The sequence below is a fragment of the Antechinus flavipes genome, chromosome 2 (genome assembly GCF_016432865.1).
Source record: "Antechinus flavipes isolate AdamAnt ecotype Samford, QLD, Australia chromosome 2, AdamAnt_v2, whole genome shotgun sequence".
NCBI lineage: Eukaryota > Metazoa > Chordata > Mammalia > Dasyuromorphia > Dasyuridae > Antechinus > Antechinus flavipes.
Window position 1 is genome coordinate 391,780,055 of NC_067399.1, and position 13,955 is coordinate 391,794,009.

The 13,955-nt window shown below is 36.7% G+C and overlaps 1 protein-coding gene across 1 annotated transcript in view; it reads right to left on the reverse strand.

The window, feature by feature from the left end:
* FGF1 (fibroblast growth factor 1) overlaps positions 1–13,955 on the reverse strand; it is a 143,122-nt gene that overhangs the window by 98,929 nt on the left and 30,238 nt on the right. The window lies entirely within an intron of this gene.

Genomic DNA, 13,955 nt, shown 5'->3' on the forward strand with positions numbered 1-13,955 from the left:
CAATTTTGTAATATTCTCCAGCTCTATTGCATGAGAATAGAAATGAAGCTAGAGAATGGTGGGAGTAATCCAAGGCTGGAATTTGGCAAAGTATGATAGGCAAAAAGGACAAGGGGGAAAGGGACTCAGGTATGAAGTAACATAGAGTTGAATTGATTCACTAAGGTGTCAAGTTAGAGGAAGGAAGAAAGCACTACTAATGCAAAGGTGATGAGGAAAAAACTGAATGGTTGGCGGGATTGGAGATCATATGAGGATGAAGAATAAAGTTAGGTAGGAGGAGGCGGGAGAGAAAGGGAGAGAGAGGGAGAGAGAAAGGGAGAGAGAGGAAGAGGAGAGAAGGGGAGAGATAGAGAGGAAGAGAGGAGAGGGGAAGAGGGAGAGAGGAAAAGAGAGGGAAAGAGAATTATGATCAAATAAAGAACTTTCAAAAGTGCATGAACATAGAGGTGAAATGCTTAGGTATGATGATAGCAAGATGAAGGATATGTCCATCTCGATGTGTAGCTGAGATATAGTAGGGTTGGACATGGGAATCAAATAAATTGAGAAACAAAAAAATTTAATTTGATTTGATTTGAAAGAATACTGATATGTAACTTGCCTAAGAGTTGAAACAAAGAAAAACTGAGTCAGAGACCATTCCTAGAATATCCTGAGAGAACCTTTGGCATATAAAAGGTAGGAGCTGTACTAAAAAATAATAATATTAATAATTCAAGCAAATAGAAGCATGCTGGCTTTAAGATATTTTTTAAAATTTTGTAGCTGAGTAAAGCAGAGACTCAAGAGTTATTTTTCTATAGAGACTATCTGCTCTGGAGGCCTGGGGGAAGTGTTTGAGTACTCAGAAGAGATAGAGAAAGGTGGAACTCCTCAAATCAGAAAAGAATTTAGCTACAGGTGAAGAATAGAGAATTAAAAGGGAGAGGGAGCTGTTCCTGACAACACCTGATGATAATATAAGGAAAAAGCAATGCAATACAGACAAAAAGATTATAGGAGAGTATCCAAATCAAGCTCCAGTTTACCTCTCCTTCTGGAGCCCATTCAAGGCAGTATTGTAAGTTATAGATGCTGTGCAGATCTCTCTGAGCACAGAGGAATGTTATGAGTTCAACAGGAAACAATCATTAAGGGGTGCTCTCCCTCATTCTTGCCCACTCAGTTTCCATGCAGCAGACCCAGAAGGAGCAGGCATGGGTGAAAGCCTTCTCTCCTCCCAACATTCTTGCTATTTCTGCTCCCTTTCTCTTTTTTTTCTTGTGGCTTGACGATGACCCTTTCTTCAGTTTTTTTATCATTCTACTCTATGGATAGATCAATGTTTCCATTAACATTAAAACAAAATAATTTTCTATCGTGAGTCTTATGAACCTGGGAGTTTCAAGGGGAACTAGTGACTGCTCTTAATGGGGTGGAGCAGATAATAAAGTTCATAGGTTTCATCTGGATGGGTCAAAGAACCAGAGAGGTGAGAAGTTCCCAAAATGTTCTCAGGCATCACAATCACAGATCAAAACAACCCTGTCATCTTTCAAATGAACTTCAGAGAGGGTGAAGTTCCAACTTTACAGATGAAGTTGAGAAAAATTAAGTCAAATGTCCAGTCAAATAGGAGGAACCTCTGATACAAAGATGATATTTTGTTTTTTTATAAAGAGATTCCCCTGCCCCCCCCCCTTTCAGTGGATCTATGGAGAGGACAGAATGAAATGAAAGGGTCAGAAAACGAAAGTTTAGCATCAGAGACAGAATCAGAAAGGACCTTAGAAGCCAAATAGTTTTCCCTTTTTTAAAGATGAGGAAACTGAAGGTCAGAATGATTAAGTAACTTATCCAAGATTACTCAGGTAGTAAGTGGGAAAATTCCCAGGCAAGAAGCAAGTCCAAGTCATGCAAAATAAGTGATCTTTCCCCTGTAAAGTAGAGAAGCAAATACATTAATAATGGAGGGTTAGGCATAAGGATAGTAAGAGTCAAATGAACCAATATTTCTAAAATGATTTTATAAGACAAAGAAAATTTCTAAGCTACTGACATTTTGTTTCTCATCAAATCAGAAAATATAACGAGGAATAAAAGTGAAATTGTTGCTTCTCTACCCAGTATGACCAAATTCTTCTTTGCAAAAAAGGAAAAGGATTTGTAAACTGACTTCAAGAGTGATTCAGTGGCTAGAAGAGAAGGAAAGAGAATATTTCAGAGAGATGGGGAAACTACATTAAAAAGATTTCCTTTCTTCTGTATGGAAAACTATGGGAAGGAAATTCAAAAGATCAAGACAGGGAACAATGAATTAAACAGAGTTAGGATTAATGGGGGAAAACCAAGAGTACCCAACTAGAGATCAGAAGCCAATAGGAAAGAAATCAAGTCTTTGAGTAAAATGTTGAAGAAAAAAAAGACTTTTCTCACCACATGCTCACTTTTTTTTATCCTTAGCCCACCCATGTCAGTAGATCATTCAGGGATCTTGGAAGACCTACAACAATATGGAATGGCTAAGATAAGCCAATAAGTGATGAAGGCATGAATAAGCTTCTCAGACAAGGCAAGGTCAGTTTTGGGGGATAAATGCAGAGGTGGGGGGCCAAAGAGGCCAGGATGATGTGGGAATATAAAGTTCAGGGTCAAGGATGATGCTAGAGTTTCTGGCCTGGGAGTAAAGTATAAATTGGACTTTGGGAAGAGAAAAAGACATGTCAGAGAGACACTGGACAAAGAAGACTTGTTAAATAGAAAGGAAACAAAAAACGGAGCCGAGTGACTCAGGCATGACCCAAGTTGTTAATATCTTTCCAAAGATTTACCTGGTACTACAGCCAGAAAAATCTGTCCCCATAGACTGGGTACTCATAGAGTGAGTCCATGGTAGAGATGAGCAGTTTGTACTTTTAGAGGAATGGGGAAGAGGAAAAAAAAAGTTTTATCTGAAACTAAACCTCTCCATTGTTGTTACAATGGAAATAAGAAGGAATTAATGATAATCTATCCTTTCTCTTTTTTTCATAATTTTTCTCTTGGTGATTAGATCTTGGCTCTTCCAGGTACCTAATGGTTTCCATATTCTCTCTTTCTATTCCGAATGGGCCCCTTCCCTTATAAACCGCGAGACTCTGATACAAGAAAGTAGGAACAAACCTCTGAAGTCATATCAAGGGTCAACAGTCAATATTAGTCTTGTACCATCAAGAGGGAGGATATCTAAACTAAAATACACTCTAAGGATCTCCTACAGTACCTAATGGCCTTTCTCAGCTCCCTTTATCCTCAGCTCCAAATTACCCAGCACCTTTTACTCTGTCACCCTTTTCCCAAAGCCATGGTTTTTGTCCCTACCACCTACTTTCTTGCACATGAAACTTTGCAAACTGGTTTGATTGAAAAAGGCTTTGACTCTTTCTATCCCTGGGAAAAGTCCTCTCCAACTTCCAGTTAAAATTTTTTACCAACAATTTCTGAAGTCTCCCTCAGGCTTTTCTCTCTTCCCTCCCTAATCATTTCATTTTCCTGGACCTTTTTTTCCTACCTTTTCCCCCCATTTACTCTATATTGATCTTAGCAGTAAATATCTGAGCTCTCTGAGAAAAGTGTCATATAAATTAAGTATTATAGGATTCTGGCTATTTCTAGTTTAAGTCATGCTAGTCAAATACAATAGGTTAATGGGAATCTGAGAGTCTAGGAGTAAATCTGGGTGTAATGTAAGGAGAAACCCTGAGGAACAAAGATAGCAGGACTCCAGCTTAGCAGAAGCTGGCACTAACAATAGCTGGGGGTAAGAATTTGTTGGAACTAATATTACATAGGAACTAAACTAAATTGTGAACTTAAGCCTTCATTGCTCTATCACCCTACAATCCAAAGTGAAACAAAGAAGATTATGCGATTATATTCTCATGGTGTTGGGGAAAGTATTTATACTTTGTTCTTTGTGTTGTTAAAGTAATTATTCATTTGTAAAAAGCTATCCAATTTTAAGTGGCAAAATGGAAGTAAGGTGCTTGCCATTGGGCCTATAAAATGAGGAGAACACAGCTGGTGGGGGTTTGACGTAGTAGCAAGGAAAATGAACATCTTAAAAGACCCTGATTTCTAAGAAGTCTGAGGGAGTAATATGTAGCAGGCTTGGTCTTCAGAGAATGAAACCAGAACAGCCATTTGCACATAGACATAAAGGATGTGGGAAACTCTAGATCAGGGACTCTCCAACTCTGCCTTAATCAACAGTGTCTTTTCAATTATTTCAAAAGGTTTCACAACATTCTATCTTCACCCCAAAAAATGAATTTTCAAATTTTGGTTTATTTTCATTTGAAATATGAAGATATTGCCAACATAGTACTTTGAAGATTCCATGTGGTATTATATGAGGGTAAGGAGGACTTTTGTATTGTTGAAACTCTACAATGACTAGGGAAAATATACTCCCTGGTATTCAAGACCCTCTTCAATCTGTCACTCCCTGACTTTTCCCTTCTTATCTCCTATTACTCCTTCCACATTCTCTGTGCAACAGACAAAACTTGATTTTGCCCTAAATGTGACTTGTCCTTTGCTATACCTTACTCTAAGAAGAGTCTCCAACCTCTACTTTTCCCCTATTGAGTTCCCAAACATCCTTTAAAATCCAATTCAAATGCTATCTCCTTCAGGATATCTTCCCTGTTCCTCTCCACTCTCCTCCACTCTCTCCTACTATTCAACCCCTTCTAAATCCTTCCACCCCCACTTTGCCCCAGTTGCCTTCAATGAGTAAAAATAATATTCCCCATCAGCCCTTTGTTTTGTTAGTGTAATCATACATTATTTTGTAATATTGGGTATTATAACTATCTACATTAGCATCCTATCTCCTTCCCTGTATTCCCCATCTCTCATCCTGACTACAATCTATTTTGGTTAGTTCTGTCTTAATTTCTCTGCATACTATACTTACTTACTAAAGATTTGTTGTGTTGTAGGAAACCTTTAATTGAAGTAAACCTTAAGTATGACCTGTGTGAAATGGTAAGACAAGAGGATTTGGAGACAGAGGACCTAGGTGCAGATTCAACCTCTAATGACTGTTAAGATAAACTTGGAAAAGTCTGTAATCTCCCTTGGCCTCCATAGCCAGCTCCAAATACAAAATTCTATGATCTTATAATTTGGTTTTGAATCCTGCCTTAGCTCCTTAGGACCTGTCCATGTGAGTGACCCTGAGCAGGTTATTTAATTTCTCTAGGACTCCAAGTTTCCTCATCTATAAATGCAAGGGTTACTTTTAATTCCATGATCCATTATCCTTCTGTTCCTGTATTGTTATCTAATAAAGTTGGAATTTTAGAATTAGACTATTAAGCAGATGGTCATTTTGAGACTTTGCTAGAGATGATTTTGATGTCAGAGAATAAATATCTTCAAAAGACCAAACTATATGACACTGATCTGATTTGGAGACCTCTGAAACCCTGGCTTTTAATTTTCATTTGCCAGCTTTTGGCTTGATTGTATGATCCCCAAGGCTTCACCTATGGAGAAAAAAGTATCCCTATGGATTATGAGCTCGTTCATCATGGAAAGTTCCCTTTATAACTAACTATTCCTCTCTTCCAGCTATGGAGCTGCTGCTGTTCCTTGGCCCTCTTCCCACTTCTTCCTCTCCCTCCTTTGCTCTTCCTTCCCTGGCCCTGATCTTTGTTGACATGATACTTTGCAGAGGGCACCATGCAGACTTGGAAACTGCCTGCCTGCATTCACAAAGGCACGTCTGTCTGGAGCCAAGGAGGGCAGGGCCCAAAGGAGGTGGGGGGTTGGGTTGGGAGAGGGACTAGACTCAGCACCACTCCCCTAATTCAAGGAAATGGACCGGCTTAGTTCAGAAGGAGAATAGAAATAGGAGGAAAGAAAGCGTGCCCCTCCTTGTTAAATCTTTTGTTTTCAATTATTCTACCACAAAAATAACCATTAATGTATGAATATAAGTGTACTTAGATATTTGGGTTCTCCATCTGGAATAAAAGGAGGTTTGTGGTAAAGGGCAAAAAATCTGTTTGGAGTCAACAAGAAACTGTTCAATCCTTTGCCCCAAGATCAATCAAATGATATGGGTTTTAAAGCCACGTTGCTTAATTATAAATAGAAGAAAAGGGATCCAAGAATAAAGAAGTTTTAGAATTTGAAAGGATATTAAAGACCACAGGATCATAGATTCAGAGCTGAATCATGGCAAAGATACTGGAGTGTTTTCCATTTTCTTCTTCAGTGACTTCATTTTGTCAGGCAATTAGAAATGTGATTTGTCTAGAGTCACACAGCTAAGAAATATTGGAGGCTAGTTTTGAACTGAGACCATCCTGCCTCCATGCCCATTGCTTTATCCATTGAGCCATCAGCTGCCTGGCACAAGTGTGTCTGTTGACAGGATTCTAACATTAGGCATTATATCCTAAAATGTACATATCATCAAATGGCCATCAAGGGACTTAGTTCTAGTTCTCAATCTGCTTCTGACATACTGGATAAATTAGCTTTTCTGTGCTTCAATTTCAATGTGCCAGATTTGGAATCAGGAAGACCTGAGTTCAAATCCTTACTGGTTTTTGGCCCTAGTCAAGTCACTAAATTGTGAGCCTCAGTTTCCTTACTTATAAAATGGGAATAATGATGGCACTTATTTCACAGGCTTATTATAAGGATGAAATGAAATAACATATATACAGCACTTCAAAAACCCTTCAAGAATTACATACATGCTAGCTATTATTATTATTATTATTTTCTGTTAATGGCACATCTAAGATAATGGTGATGAAGTACTTTCTGTTTCTAAGAAACAGCTGTAAAACTAGACCAAAGGGAGTTAAATGAAGAGAAAGGATGGTTTTTCCAGTGCTTTTTGGGGGAGTTATTGGGAGTATAAAGAATCATTAGAATCTTGTTTTTAGCCTAGTAATAAATAACTCGCCTGAAGGTTGTGATATCTCACAACCAAGTCTGTAATCTCCAGTTCTCCTTGGGGACATCTTAATCTGGGGGGCAAGATATTACACACGCTGTGATCATTTAAACATTTTCCATAATTAAGCAATACCGGAAAAACTTGGCCTAGTCTTCAGAAATACTTAATAACACAGAAACTAAAAGACTGTGGTTTTTCCAGTCTCACTAAAATTATAAGGGGCAGCTACATCTCAAAAGTCAGAAAAGGTTTTGGAGCTTGAAGTCAGAGCGGCTGAGTTTGAATCTTTATTGTATTATTTATTGCCTATATGACCTTAGGTAAGAAACCCAAAGTCTATGGGCCTCAGTTTCCTTATCTGTAAAATGAGAGAGTTGGACTAGGTGACCTCTTAGATCCATCCTAGCTCTAAAAAACATGATGCTAAGTAGATGAGAATATGTTCCAATATTCAACCCAGACTACCAAGAGTATCACTTCTTTGGATTAGCTGATTCTAACCTGCCCAACAATTTTCAGCAATATTATAATAGAAAGTACAGGACAGCTAGGAGAAGTGGAGAGAGTGTCTAGCCTAGAGTAAGGTAAACTCATCTTTCAGAATTCTAATCTGGCCTCATTCACTTACTAGCTGTGCAACCCTAACAAGTCACAACACTATTTGCCTAAGTTTACTCATCTGTAAAATGAACTGATGAAGAAAATAGCAAATCACTCCAGTATCTATGTCAAGAAAACCCCAAATGGGGTCAAGGAGAGTTGGATGTGACTGAAAGACTGAAACACTATTTACTTAACAACAAAACAGTGGAAAATACAATGTAATTACAGAAGAACTGGCCCTGGACACATGATTTCAGTCAAATCAGTTATCCTCCTTAGGCCTTAAATTCACATTTGAGAAGTTTGGGTGATTTCTAAAGTCTCTTCCCAACTGTCTCTACACATACACACACACACACACACACACACACATACATACATACATACATACAGCAGACTTTTGAGCTTGCTCTGCATAATTAAAATCTTCTCCCTCACTTTTTAAAGTCCAAACAACCAGCAAAATAATAAATCAAGCCCTGATAGATTTGTCTATTTACAAGATCTAAAATCTTCACATTTAAAAATTTAATAATCAGTTCTTAGTAACCAGTTTCATCTGGCTCCAGCAAACTCCTAATCCTAAAAGATAGTGATCTAGATTTTTTTTTACTTTTATTTTATAATAACTTTTTATTGACAGAACCCATACCAGGTTAACTTGTTTTACAACATTATCCCTTGTACTCGCTTCTGTTCCGATTTTTCCCCTCCCTCCCTCCACCCCCCTCCCCTAGATGGCAAGCAGTCCTATATATGTTAAATATGTTGCAGTCTATCCTAGATACAATATATATTTGCAGAACCGAACAGTTCTCTTGTCGCACAGGGAGAATTGGATTCAGAAGGTAAAAATAACCCAGGAAGAAAAACAAAAATGCAAATAGTTTACATTCATTTCCCAGTGTTCTTTCTTTGGGTGTAGCTGCTTCTGTCCATCATTTATCAGTTGAAATGGAGTTAGGTCTCTTTGTCAAAGAAATGCACTTCCATCAGAATACATCCTCATACAATATCGTTGTTGAAGTGTATAATGATCTCCTGGTTCTGCTCATTTCACTTAGCATCAGTTCATGTAAGTCTCTCCAAGCCTCTCTGTATTCATCCTGCTGGTCATTCCTTACAGAGCAATAATATTCCATAACATTCATATACCACAATTTACCCAGCCAATTGATGGGCATCCATTCAATTTCCAATTTCTAGTCACTACAAACAGGACTGCCATAAACATTTTGGCACATACAGGTCCCTTTCCCTTCTTTAGTATTTCTTTGGGATATAAACCCAGTAGTAGTACTACTGGATCAAAGGGCATGCACAGTTTGATAATTTTTTGGGCATAATTCCAGATTGCTCTCCAGAATGGTTGGATTCGTTCACAACTCCACCAACAATGCATCAGTGTCCCAGTTTTCCCGCATTTCCTCCAACATTCATCATTATTTTTTCCTGTCATCTTAGCCAATCTGACAGGTGTGTAGTGATATCTCAGAGTTGTCTTAATTTGCATTTCTCTGATCAATAGTGATTTGGAACACTCTTTCATGTGAGTGGTAATAGTTTCAATTTCATCATCTGAAAATTATCTGTTCATATCCTTTGACCATTTATCAATTGGAGAATGACTTGATTTCTTATAAATTTGAGTCAATTCTCTATATATTTTGGAAATGAGGCCTTTATCAGAACCTTTAACTCTGAAGATGTTTTCCCAGTTTGTTGCTTCCCTTCTAATCTTGTTTGCATTAGTTTTGTTTGTACAAAGGCTTTTTAATTTGATATAATCAAAATTTTCTATTTTGTAATCAGTAATGGTCTCTAGTTTATCTTTGGTCACAAATTTCTTTCTCCTCCACAAATCTGAGAGATAAGATAGTGATCTAGATTAAGCAAACATTTTGATTTATTCATTATTTGACTTTTTTAAAAAAGAAAAATATTATGTATTTACAAACCATAAAAGTCAGGTTACTCATAGCTGTCATCAGATATTGTTGTTCAGTCATTTTTGACTGTTTCTGATCCTGTTTGGGGCTTTGTTGGTAACAATACTAGAGGCTTATCATTTCTTCTCTAGCTCATTTGACAGATGAGGAAACTGAGGCAAACAGGGGTAAAGTGACTTGCCTAGGGTCACAACTAAAAAGTGTCTGAAGCTGGATTTGAATTCAGGGCTTCCTACCTTCAGGTCTAAGTTCTATTCACTAAATTATCCAACTGACTTGTCATCTGGGTATAAACAATTTCTATCCAGTGCTTTAAATCTGGCTAATGTTGGTTTGATATAAATAGCCCTTCCCCACACCCCCAATGTTGACAATTAAAATAGATGGGCATTTCAATGGCATTTAAAGGATCACAATATCACAGGCCTAGATAAATGAGATAGTTCAATAGAGTCTAACCACTTCATTTTGCAGATCCAAGAACTAAGATCCAGAGGAGTTGAGACTTGCTCAGAATGACATAAATTATGAATCACAAGAGGGATCTGAACACAGATCCTCTGACTTTAGGTTCAATTATCTTTCCACTATATCATATTGCCTGAGAATTTGCATGAGCCTGAGAAATATACTAATAATAAACTTGGGTTTTTAAAAAGAAGAGAAAAAAAGTTTAATTCTCAGTGCTAGAGAAGAAATAAAGTCACATGCACATGTATTACACATGTTACACAATCAGACTGAACCTTTTTAAACTCAGCCACTAAATCAGCAGTTTTTTACCCTGCAGGTCAAAAATTCTTGTCTCTATGTGGACAGAAGAAGCATTCCCTTTTGTTACTTACTACACACTTCATCAGGTTATTTAGGAGGATGTCTGTGACCTTAAAGTGTCACCGAAATGCATTATTAATATTTCCCAGAGTTCTCTTAGGTAAGGTTCCTTGGATCCTGGACAGATTTTCAAGAATGATTTTGCTGTGTCATGTCTGCCTATATAAATCTAGTGGAGAATACTTTAAGAAGAGGAGACTCATTGACAGGACAGGAGTGAGGTCCTACCCCAAAGAACTGACCTTTTAACATTCCTCTAATATGAAAGGGAGATTGCATCATCTAACCAATCCCCTACAACCCAGAACAAGTCCTCTCCATAAAGACCTCTCTGATAATTCCAGAAAAATTCTTTGTTCCTTTCCCAGACCTCAGTACTTTTAATTGATCTCCTTGCCTCAAGTCTTTCTCCCTCACTAATTAATCTTTGACACAACTGTCAAAGTGTTATTCCCAAAGGTCACCTTCATTCCTATTCAATAACCTCCAGTGACTCCCTCTGGCCTCTAGAATATAATCCATATTTCTCTTATTTTTAAAGTCAGGCGAGAAGGTAAAGAAGAGCAAAATGATTGCACAACATACTTTTAAATTTAAACTGCAATAGTGCTATTTTCTCTATCACTTTGTTAAATCTGATATTCAAATCATTTTTTAGTGTGCCTCATTCTTCATGACCCTATGTGGGATTTTCTTGGCAATGACACTGGAGTGTCCTCCTACACATTTTACAGTTGAGGAAACTGAGGTAAACAGGGTTAAATGACCTCCCTAAGATCACACAGCTAGTGTCTAAGGCCAGGAAAATGAGTCTTCCTGACTCCAGGACAGCACTCTATCCACTGATCCATCTACCTCCCCTTTCTTTAGTCTGGACAACCAACAAAAGAATAAATTGAACCCCAATTTGTAGAGTTTGCAGATTTCTAAGGTTTAAATAATTACACTGAAAAAGTAATGGTTCTCAGGAGCCAGTTTGACCTGACTCTAGCACATTCAGTCATATGTATTTCCCTCTATTACTTGATCATACAGTCACAATGACTTTCTCGATATATAACACCTCCTATTTCTATGGCTTTGCCCAGGCTGCCTCACCCCAGTGCCTCCAAAACCTCCTCATCTCCATTTCTTTGAATCCTTGACATTCTTCAAAGTTTATCACAAGAATCATCTCCTACATGAGGTATCCATCTGATTCACTTTCCCCTAAGTTATTCATTATATATATTAAAATGTGGATACATTGTTTTTCATGATAGAATGCAAACTTGCGGAGGGCAAGAACTATTTCACTGCAGTATATGTTTTTGCTCTGTGCATAGCACAGTGGCTAGAGAATAGCAGGGGATTAACAAATGCTGGCCGACTGACTGATCTTATATATTTTTGGCTTAATTACTAATAATACTTCAATTAGCCAGAACTTCAGTAAATCAATTTACATTTGTTGGTGTTGTTATTTTTTTATTGCAATGGGTTTTTTTAAGTAGAGTTTGAAAAATGTTTTTAAATATTAAAAATGGAAAAAAGCTAAAAGAAATTATACTCATGAATAATTACCTATGCATATGTTTTGTAAATAAAAAAGCTTTAATAAAATTTAAAAGAAAGAAAATATATATTGTATATATATATACATATATTGTATATCTATACATATATATACACACAAGAATATATATATATATATTCTTGCTGACTCTTTAATTAAATTCTGCTCCATAACTTGCCTTGGTATTACTTAACTTTTCCCCAGTCAAAGATCCCTCCCTTATCTACTTCCGTCACTTTTGTTTCCCCACCTGCCCATCCCTTCCCCCTTATTTCTGTATAGATTTTGGACAGTGCTGTACTCTTTATGGTATACATGTAGTGTTCCTATTGAACCCATTCCCGATGTGAGTAGATTTTCAGAACTATGAGCCCTCTTCCTCCAGGAGGGAGAGATTTGTGAGAAAGAAAAAAAAATCCATCAGATTTATAACGAAAGGACCATTGGTTATTTAAGCTCTTTGAGCCTTAGTTTACTATTTTTTAAAATGAGAGTGTTTAAGAATCTATAAGTTCCCATTTAGATAATATAACATATAAGTAAAATACAGTATCACAAGAAAATAACATCATAAATAATATACATACATATATACACATCTATATTATTGTACAATGACTAAATCTAATTAAATTATTATACATAATTGTTATTCGTAATGATAATAACAACAATAGTTAACATTGATATAAAGCTTACTATGTGCTAAGGCACTATGCTAAGTGCTTTACAATTATTATCTCATTTGACCATCACAACAACCCTGAGAGGTAGATGCTATGGTTACTCCCATTTTACAGATGAGAAAACTGAAACAAATAGAGGTTAAGTCACTTGCATGGCTAGTGAGTGTCTGAGGCCAGATTTGAACTTCTGTGTTGCTGATTCCAAACCCATCACTATATCTATTGTAATTCTAAAAAATTCTTCAATATCAAACCAAGACTGAATTATATTAAATCAGCTGCAAATTACTGAAGCAAAAACACAGATTCAATACATTTGGGATTTTTAACAAGGATTAATACAAAAAAGGATTTTCTGTCTGAAATTCAGGTAAACAGAGATCTCAATTCCTAAAATAGCTCCATTATTTGAAATATTGTTATTGTTGTTATTGAATTGTTTCAGTTGTGTCCAACTTTTCATGACTTCATTTGGGGTTTTCTTGGCAAAGATATTGGAGTGATTTGCCATTTTCTTCTCTACTTCATTTTATAAATGAGAAAACTGAGGCAAGCCAAGGTTAACTAATAAGTATCCAAGGCTAGATTTGAACTCAAGAAGACGAATCTTCCTAATTTCAGCAACTGGGGTTAAGTAACTTGTCCAGGGTCACATAACCACTAATTATCAAGTGTCTAAGGCTAGATTTGAACTCAGATCCTTCTGACTCTAGGACTAATGCTCTATCCACTGAGTCACCTAGCTGCCCATTTGAAATATTACTGTATATTTAATTTGTAGTTTTATTTATATTGTTTTTGTTATTTTATAATTTTCTTACATGTATATCTTATCTCCCCAATTATATTGTAAACACTTTGAGGAAAAGAACCATGTCCTATAATAGTGGTCCACTTGTCTTGAACTCAGACTTCTAGCAACCCAACCAATTTCAACAGAGCTGAATTGTATTCTAGGGCAGAGGTTTTTAACCAAAGAACCATAAACTTAAAACTTCTAATATTTTGATATCTATGTGTTAATATAAACAGCTTTCTTTATAATCTTAGGTATTTTATTTTATGCTTTTAAAAAACAACATTTTAGGGCAGGTAGATATCACAGTGGAATCAGGAGGGCCCAGACATTTGACACTAGCTGTGTGACACTGGACAAACCACTCAACCCTGATTGCTTTGCCAAAAAAAATAAACAAATAAATAAAAATTAAAAATAACATTCTCAGAGAATGTCCATAGGTTTTTTCATACTGCCAGAAGAACCCCCAAAAGTTAAGAGTCCCTGGCTTATAAGAACCCCCTGAATAGTGGGGAAGTTCTTGCCTATAGAACTGAGGTCAGAAGTGAATGCCCTCTAAAGTTGCTGAACCCTAGTCAGCATA